Genomic DNA, 9,674 nt, shown 5'->3' on the forward strand with positions numbered 1-9,674 from the left:
CGATACGCACTATCGCAGCAATTCGGCTTAGCTCCCATTTCCTTCGATGCGAGATAGGGCGTTGGGGCAATGGAGAAGAGTCAAATCGATTGTGCACATTATGCTCACTGCAAGTTCGAGAGTCTGAGTACCACACACTACTAGAGTGCTCAGCTTTTGATCACATCCGAACTTGCTTCTCTCACATTTTCAGCCATAACTTAGACCTACACACTTTCCTCTCCCAGCCAAAGTGTGGGCTCTCCATTGCGACTCTCATCACTACAATTTTGGAGCATCGAGAGTCACTCATCAGCCGTACACATACTACATCACATGTAACTTTGGTCCCATAGGTCATATTTGACCTCCGAGGACGATAATAAAATCTATCTATCTCTCTCTCTCTCTCTCTCTCTCTCTCTCTCTCTCTCTCTCTCTCTCTCTCTCTCTCTCTCTCTCTCTCTCTCTCTCTCTCTCTCTCTCTCTCTCGGCCATGGCGATAATGGGAAGATTCGAGGGCAAGAAAAAAGAGGAGAACGAGGGTAAGGAGGAGAGGGTTCTCTATCTCTCTCTCTCTCGTTTGGAGAACAAAAACAGATCTCTCTCTCTCTCATGCTTGAGAGCAAGTCGAGGAGGAGAAGGAAGTAACCTCGGCTTGACGAAGGAGACCGAAGGCAGGAATACTCTACGAGAGTAGGGCATGCAAAGAAGTTGGAGGAAGCAGAGGCTCGCCATCTTGTCTCTCGATCTCGCTCTCAGTTCATCGTCGGCTATTACAAAGCATCAAGAGGCAAGGCAAAAGCAATCTCTCTCTCGAGCTTTGATCTCTCTCTCTCTCTCTCTCTCTCGCTCTCATGTTTGACAAGGTAAAGAAGGCAAAGTTCTCTCTTGGCAAAGGGATTCGAAAGAAAGGCGAGGAGTTTGAAGGAGAGGCGTGCAGGGAGGAGCGGTCAAATACTCGTTCTCTGTCTCTCGATAAGCAAAGAGTCGAAACAAGGGAAAGCTTGGCAAAGGAGAAGAAGGAGATTCACCGGACAAGCTAGGTTAAAGAAAGGAAAGATCTCTCGAGCTCAGTAATAGAAAGCATGCAAAAATATAAAGTTCAACAACATCCGAAGCATGGAAATACAACATGGAGAAAAATTTTGATCATCGACAACATCGTAAACTTAATTAATCCTTTTTGTTAAATCACGGAGTCATTAACGGCCCGAGGAACTGTAATGGGAGCGTAAACTCCTTGATTTGAATGAACCTAAGTGTCGGTGCTCTTGGCTATTACCATCATAATGTATTCAGAGCTTAAATTGATTAATTGAAGGTTATGGTGATCAACAGAGCCTTTTTCACCTGTTGTTCTTGTTCTCTTGACGCCTCCCACAGCCAGAGGCCCGGCGCCTGCCTGGCTCACGTAGCGAACACTTATCCCCCGACACCGCTATAGGTCAAAATGATGGTCATATGTTATTGTATGTGCATATCTCCACAGAGATTGACCACATGTCCAATCCAGACTCATTTTCTCTATATCTTCTATATTTCTTTCCCAAGAAAAGAATGCTTGTATCTTATTTCATACACATGTATATGTTCTTACATAGGTATATCTGCACCTGGATTGACCACTTGTCCAATCCAAACTCATTTTTTCCCTAGAAAAGTGTGCTTGTATGTTCTTTCCTCAAATTAGATTAAGTACATAATTATGACATGTTTTTCAGGGTAAAAATGTCTCAAGTGAGGACCTCAAATAAGAGAAAAGTAACTACCATTCCAGTTAGCATTGACCTTGCTACCAATGAGCCTCGTCCATGGTACCTCGATATTTATGGACTACAAGGTGTTCAATATCATAAAGTACATCTGTTTCTTGCCTCAGAACAAGATAACAATGTATTTGAGGATCTAGGCCAAGAAGTTGCAGTAGCTGTATCAACCGTTGAAGGGCATCCATTGAGTGCCTAAACATTCAAGTTCTAGGGAATATAGAGTATTGACTATCTCCAAAGGCATGTTTCACTCAATTCATGGTAAAAGATAAAGAGGTGACTATGTTCTCTAGAGGTTAAAATGCAGACATGGATCCTACACATGTGACTGCAGACACTCTTCATGACTCCATTGTCTAGAGTGTGAAGAATAAGAATCCCTCCACCAAGAGTCCAAGGCCAAAATCTTCTCATCCAAAAGCAAAGAGGGCCAAGGATCATACTATTGTAGGGTCCAAAGCGGTGGATGAGTCAAATCTAGATGCTTCACAAGAGGGTACAAGCAACCAGCCTCACTTAAGGTTTGTGGAGCCTGATCTTTAGAGAAAGAGGTTCAAAAGGTAGAGAAAAGCGATACTGGAGGCATGGAGAAGTATTCATCATATTTTACATTTAAGTATAAATTCCAATGACCAATTGTTTTCTTGCTCCTAATCATTATAGTTTCGCCAACTTGATGAGGAGCAGCTAAATAATTGCATTATTCTCTTTGCTGCAAGTGCAAATAGGCCTTCATCATGTGCAAATAGGCTGAGAGTTCAAGAAATGACGAAGGGGGGTAGATCACAAGATCTCATGGTAGTGTATGCTCAACGAAAGGCCCGCATTGTTGTAGATCCACCTCCACATGTTGCTATTGCAAATGAACAAGCAAAGGCCTTGTATGTGAAGCAACCATACAGTGTCATACTGAAGCACTTACATAATCAGTGGACATTTAACGGATGTCCTACAAGGCCACCACTTGGTGTTGTGGAGGGAACTTCATCTTGCAGAAAATGGGATGTAAGTGATAAATTTTTGATCCCATATCATTTATCTTTTGCACTAGAAACATAGGACACCAAGTTTGATAGCCAATTTTTGGTTTCTCTAATTTCTTTGTGTAGGCATTTTTAAGAATGGCTAAAATATGTGTTGAAGCATCCTTTATTACAAAGCAAGCTCACATGGTGACTTATTCTGATGCCATCTTTAATGAATGGCTAAATATTATATTAGAATTGGAAAAAGAGAATAAGAAACCAAGTGCCACAATATTTAGGTGTCTAGCTGGTTTGGATGAAGAAGAGGTTAAGAAGCTACAAGCAAAAATAAGAGATGGAACAATTGTGTTATCAAAGGGCATAAAGTACATAGACATCATGGACATGCTTGAAAGAATCAAACAACTCAAGCAAGATCGTATCATTCATGATGCCTTGATTGAGGAGTTTAACTCTCTCAATAAGGATGCAAAGTGCAATACTTGGGAGGATCTTGTCTTGATGTATAACATCAATGATGTTGTGTATATGAAGTTTCTTGAGCTTTGTGATATATGGATCAAGACACAATTACAAGGAGGAATCAAGAAGATTGATTTTTTAGAGAGTGCAAGAAATTATGTTGAGTGGACAATCAATCTACACAAGGAGCAAGGTCACCTTCGCAACCTAGTTCCCATAGGACTTTGTGTTTTGGACAGATAAGAGGCCTTTAAGAGAAAACACACATTGGCATGAGGATCGATACAAAGATCTCTTGAAGGGGATGATGTCCATCAGTGGAGGTTCAAAAGAAGCACACTATGTGATCGTGCTTTCTTAAACATGATAGATTTTGTGCAATTGCAAAACGCTTTGAATAATATGAAGGACATAATGTGACAATAGAGTGTTGGAGCTCTATATTATGAAAGAGACGCGTTTTATGCTGGGTCCATACAGCTCTTCTCTATTGTGAGCTCTATATTATGAAAGAGACGCATTTTATGCTGGGTCCATACAGCTCTTCTCTGTTGTGGTCCTTTTTGGGAAAAGTGACGCATCTACTAGACTCCCAACAACTCTTGTTCCAGGAGAATCTACCACGATACTTGATGCAGGGTTACTTGATATCAATTTTCAAACTGTGCAGCATCTATCGGACAAGGATTTCTTGAGATTTAAGAAGAAACTTCTTGTCAAGAAATTTACCAAGAAGTATTGCATAGAAGGATCCAAGCTAGTGGAATTATTTAGTGCTATATAACAGAGATTGGTCTTGAAAAGAAGAAAGAAGTTGTAGCCATAGTGGAAAACATTGAGGATCAAAAGAATCTAGAATCATGGATTCTAGAATTTGTGACATTGCATGATGACATCAAGCAATGGGCAGGCCTTCAGATCAATCAAGTAGAGCACCCAATTGAGCACGAAAGCGAGATGGTGGAAAGGATGAGTGAAGGCAACTTTTCTGTCAAAGATTTTTTATCACTTGAAGCAAGTATGTATTAACTTGGAAACGATCACATCCATTTCATTGTTTCTTTTGTAATTTGAACTTGTTATATCTATTATAAAGATGACTTAAAAGCTTCAAATATCTTCAATGTATCCTTTTGGTTCAATTTAGTTTTGTTCATTCCTTTCAAACATGTTATGTCTATATTTAGGATGACTGAAAAAGACAACTAAAAAATTCTCTTTTTGAACAAATTCATGTTCTATTTATTATATATCAAAGTATTTGAGTGATGGTTCCATTGTGCCATGATCAACTTTAGATTGGTCTTGTAATGAACCTTGAATGGGAAAGTGGTCAATTTAGGTTCAGATACAGACACGTAACAACATATGACCCTCACCTGACCTGGAATGGACAAGTGGACAATCTAGGCAACACATATTCACATGTATCAACATATGATCATTACCTAGCCTAGAATTGACACGTGGTCAATCTAGGAAACACATGTGACTATTAAAGAACATTGTTATTTGTGTCTTTTGTAAAAAAAGACACATTCACATATCACCATCACTTGACCTAGAATGGACAAGTGGCCAATGTAAAGTGCACATATGCAGAACAAAGTACATTCGACCATCACCTAACTTAGAATGAATAGATGGATAAGATACACAATATAAATGAATATAAAATAACATACAAGCATGCTTTTCTTAGTAAAGAGAGATGGGAAATATAGAAAAAATGAACCTAGAATAGACATGTGGTAAATCTAGGGGCACAACTACTCATGTAACAACATATGACCATCACCTAACCTAGAATGGATAGGTGGCCAATCTAGACAACACATGTGACTATTAAAGAACATAAAAACACATATCTTTCAAAGAAAAGGACACATTCACATATGACACCATCTGACCTAGAATGGACAAGTGACCACTCTTACTAATCTAGACAACCACATGTTACCAAAATTGGAAAGATGGCCAATCTGGAGAAAACCACATGTGTTGTGATGGCTTGATGTCCACAGTACTAGCCTTACCAAGAATGGATAGATGTCCAATCTTCAAAAAACAACATGTTTCTTTACTAGGAATGGTCAAATGGCCATTCTAGAGTGTAATGCTTATTTTAATCAAGAGAGATGGAAAATCTAGCAAGAACTAAGCTAGAATGGACATGTGGTCAATCTAGAGAGCATGTACGCATAGGAATCACCATATTAGAATCATCTAACCTAGAATGGATATGTGGCCAATCTAGGTAGCACATCTAACAATAATAGAACACAAACTAAGAAAGAACAATTACATGTGGTGTAGAAACTGAACATGTGCTAGAAGACGTTGGTTCAAGCAAGAAATCATAGTATCCTTCTAATCTAGTATGGATACACATGTTTTTTTCTGAAAAAGGGCACACTTATATATGACCATCATCTAACCTAGATCCAAGTGAACCATATTGAATAAAGTGCTATGTAGAGTGCACCTTATTTTAAGGGACCTCAAAGCTTTGATGAACTAGATTTTTTGTAGAAAAGTTATCTTCTTGCTATAGCATGTGTTGAAGATATATGACCATCACGTTACCTAGAATGGACACGTGGTCAATCTAGGAATCACATATGCACATAATAACAACATAAGACCATCACTTGACCTAGAAGGGACAAGTGGCCAATCTAGGAAACAATATGAACATATGATCATTAGCTTACCTAGAATGGACATGTGGCCAATCTATGCAACACATGTGACTATTAAAGAGCATAGTTATGTGTGTCTTTTTAAAAATAGAACACATTCAAATATGACCATCACTTGTTGACCTAGAATGGACACGTGTCCAATCTGAATTACACATATGCAAAACAAAGTACATCCTACCATAACCTAACCTAGAATGGATATACGGCTAACATACACAATACACATAAATATAAAATAACATACAAGCATGCTTTTTTTAGAGAAGAGATGGAAAATCTAGAAAAAATGAAGTTGGAATAGACTTGTGGTCAATTTAGGGGCATAGCTGTATGTGGTCAATTTCATGTAATTTATCTAGGGCAAGTGATGGTCAATTTCATGTAATTCATCTAGGTCAGGTGATGGTCATATGTAGCTTTAACAAAGTAATGTTTTTTGTAGACAAGTCGTCTTCTTACTATAGCATGTTTTTAAGTTTTTTATATATGACCATCACTTGACCTAGAATGGACAAGTGGCCAATCTAGGCAACACATATGCACATGAAACAACATATGACTATCACCTGACCTAGAATGGACAAGTGGACAATCTAGGCAACACATATGCACATGCAACATTTATGAACATTACCTGAACTAGAATGGACAAGTGGACAATCTAGGCAACACATATGCACATGTAACATTTATGAACATTACCTAACCTAGAATGGACGATGGCCAATCTAGGCAACACATGTGACTATTAAATTCACATATAACCATCACTTGACCTAGAATACACAGGTGGCCAATATGAAGTGCACATTTGCAAAACAAAGTAAACTCCACCATAACCTATCCTAGAATGGATAGATGGCTAATATACACAATACACATGAATATAGAAGAACATATAAGCATGCTTTTTTTTAGAAAAGAGGGATGGAAAATCTAGAGAAATTGAACCTAGAATGGACATGAGGTCAATCTAGGGGAACATATACACATGTAACAACATATGACAATCACTTGACCTGGAATGGATAGGTGACCAATCTAGACAATACATGTGACTATTAAAGAACATAACTACACATGTCTTTCATAGAAAAGGTCACATTCACATACACCTGACTTAGAATGGACAGGTGGCCACTCTAACCAATCTTGAAAACCACATGTTATTACCAAAATTGGAAAGATGGCCACTCTTGAGAAATCCCATGTGTCTTGATATCTTGATGTCCACCTTACCATCCTTACCAAGAATTGATAGATGGCCAATCTAGAGAAAACCACATGTTTCTTTACTAAGAATAGCCAAATGGCAATTCTAGAGTGTACTTTTGACTAAACAAGAACATATATGCATGTGTTGATACATTAAAAGAAAGGGCATATAAAGAACATATTAGCATGTTGTTTTAATGAAACAGAGTCGGACAATCTAGCAAAAACTAACCTAGAATGTACATGTGGTCAATCTAGAGAGTATGTATGCATAGGAATCACCACATTAGCATCACCTAGCCTAGAATGGATAAGTGGTCAATCTAGATAGCACATTTAACAATAATAGAACACAAACTAAGAAAGAGTACTAACATGTGCCTTAGAAAATGAACATGTGTCAAAAGACACTGGTCCACATAGCTTCCTTCTAATCTAGTATGAACACATGTATTTCTTGAAAAGGGCACATTCATGTATGACCATCATCTGACAATTCTTTGATAGGTGTCTAATCTTAAGTGTACATATGCACTGAAAACATTAAATCCCACCATAACCTAATCTCAAATGTATAGATGGCTAAGATACACAATACACATGAATATTAAAGAACATGCAAGCATGATTCTCTTAAGAAAAAAATATGGAAAATCTAGAAAAAATGAACCTAGAATGGACGGGTGGCCAATCTAGGTGCACATTTGCACATGTAAAAACATATGTCCATCATTTGAGGTAGAATGGATAGGTAGCCAATCTGAAGTTCAGATATGACAACAAGAACATATTTACATCTATCTATCCATTAGAGCTAGTGCAAAAAAGACAAAACTTTTTCATTTATCTTTCTTAGAAAAATTGAACCTAGAATGGACAAGTGGACAATTTAGGTGTACATATGCACACGTAACAACATATGACCATAACTTGACCTAGAATGGACGAGTGGCCAATCCAAGCAACACATGTGATTATTAAAGAACATTGTTAAGTATGTATTTTTTTTAAAAGGACACATTCACATATGACAATCATCTAACCTAGAAAGGACACGTGGCCATTCTGAAGTGTACATATGCAAAACAAAGTACATCCCTACAAAAGCTGAATCTAGACACATTTGAACTCTAGATTTATCACAATTTCACTCTAAGTTCGGAATATGACAATTTTTCTAATCAATTTTCTTAGAGAATGTGCTCTACATTTGCCACATGCAATCTAGAATAGGTAAAGGTCATTAGGTTTAACTTGTTGCCACTTGAAAACATCCATTGGATTCTAATATAAGCATGAATTTCACTACAAAATAAAAGCATGGTAAGTTCAAGTTTAAGCCACCCACCTTCGGATGGGTTAATTCCTTTATGATCTTCCTTAAGCATAGGTAACTCTAGACTGGCCACTTATCCATTCTCGGATAAGAAGTTAAGGTGACAGTTCTAGCGTGTGAATCCTCAATGCCTTATTTTTTTCACTACGTTTCCTTGCTTTGTATGTTTCAAGAACTACCTTCATTATCTTTTTTTCTTAATACCCTCAAACGATATTGTATTTTCTTTACCTTGTGCTTTGTTTCTCTACCTTTTCTAATTGTTTTAACTAATTTTGAAATATTGCTACTTTGTTTTTTTTAGATACAGAACATGACATGGTTGCTACATCCACGCTCCCAACACAAACACTAGGTAAGGATTCCCTAATATGCACATTGATGGAAGCCTTGAAACCCATTTAAACTATTTGAAATATATTGTAGGAGACAAAATTGATCGAAAAGTGGGAGATGGTAGCAATAGTGCTATGTTGGTTCATCCAGTGGCAACCACTCCAATGGATGATGGATTACAACTTGAAAAAGAAGTGCAAGATGATCAAGTTGATGCCAGTAGCTCAAGCCCAATAATGTCAAAGAAGTCCATGTTGACGATTGTGTTGGACTTGAATGGTGTTTTACTGAAACGTTGCCCCCAATCATCCAACCTTTATGAGTCTACTCAACTAGACTCTAGAGGATATATTGTTCTTAGGACAAGATGTCTTGAGTTTCTACAGTTTTTATTGCAAAGATTCAATGTGGGAATTTGGTCAACAGCTAAACTAGCTATTGTTCTCCAAATTGTAAGGACATTGACAAATATGGCAGAGACAACATTACCGTTCTTTGCAGTGTGGGGTCAAGAATCTTGCTTTGTTCTTGAGAACCTATATCGACCGGACAATCCAAATGTGCAAGCAATGTTTAAGCCACTAGCCAAAATATCTTTTGGGTTTGAATGTGATCCTCGACGAACAAATCTTATTCATGGCTCCTCATACAAGGGTTGTGTTTCACCAGCAAACAACTGCATATTCCCAATGATATTTGATGAGAAAAAGAAGATGGACAATGTTCTCATGGGTGAGCTACTTCCATATTTATTAAAGCTTGATGAAGCCAGGGATGTTCATGTAGCTATTGAATGCGAGCGGTATGGACAACCCCCAATTTACAATGATAGCAAGTATGATGCTGTCATTGCATATTAGAGAGAACCTAATGCAAAATGGTC

The 9,674-nt window shown here is 37.8% G+C and overlaps 1 pseudogene; it reads left to right on the top strand.

Annotated features, from left to right (window-relative positions):
* The first annotated feature begins 3,562 nt into the window (after positions 1-3,562).
* On the top strand, positions 3,563-4,228 carry LOC147445883 (uncharacterized; annotated as a pseudogene).
* The last annotated feature ends 5,446 nt before the right edge of the window (positions 4,229-9,674 follow it).

The sequence above is a fragment of the Adiantum capillus-veneris genome, chromosome 12, assembly GCF_014529385.1.
Source record: "Adiantum capillus-veneris isolate H3 chromosome 12, ASM1452938v2, whole genome shotgun sequence".
NCBI classification, from domain to species: domain Eukaryota; kingdom Viridiplantae; phylum Streptophyta; class Polypodiopsida; order Polypodiales; family Pteridaceae; genus Adiantum; species Adiantum capillus-veneris.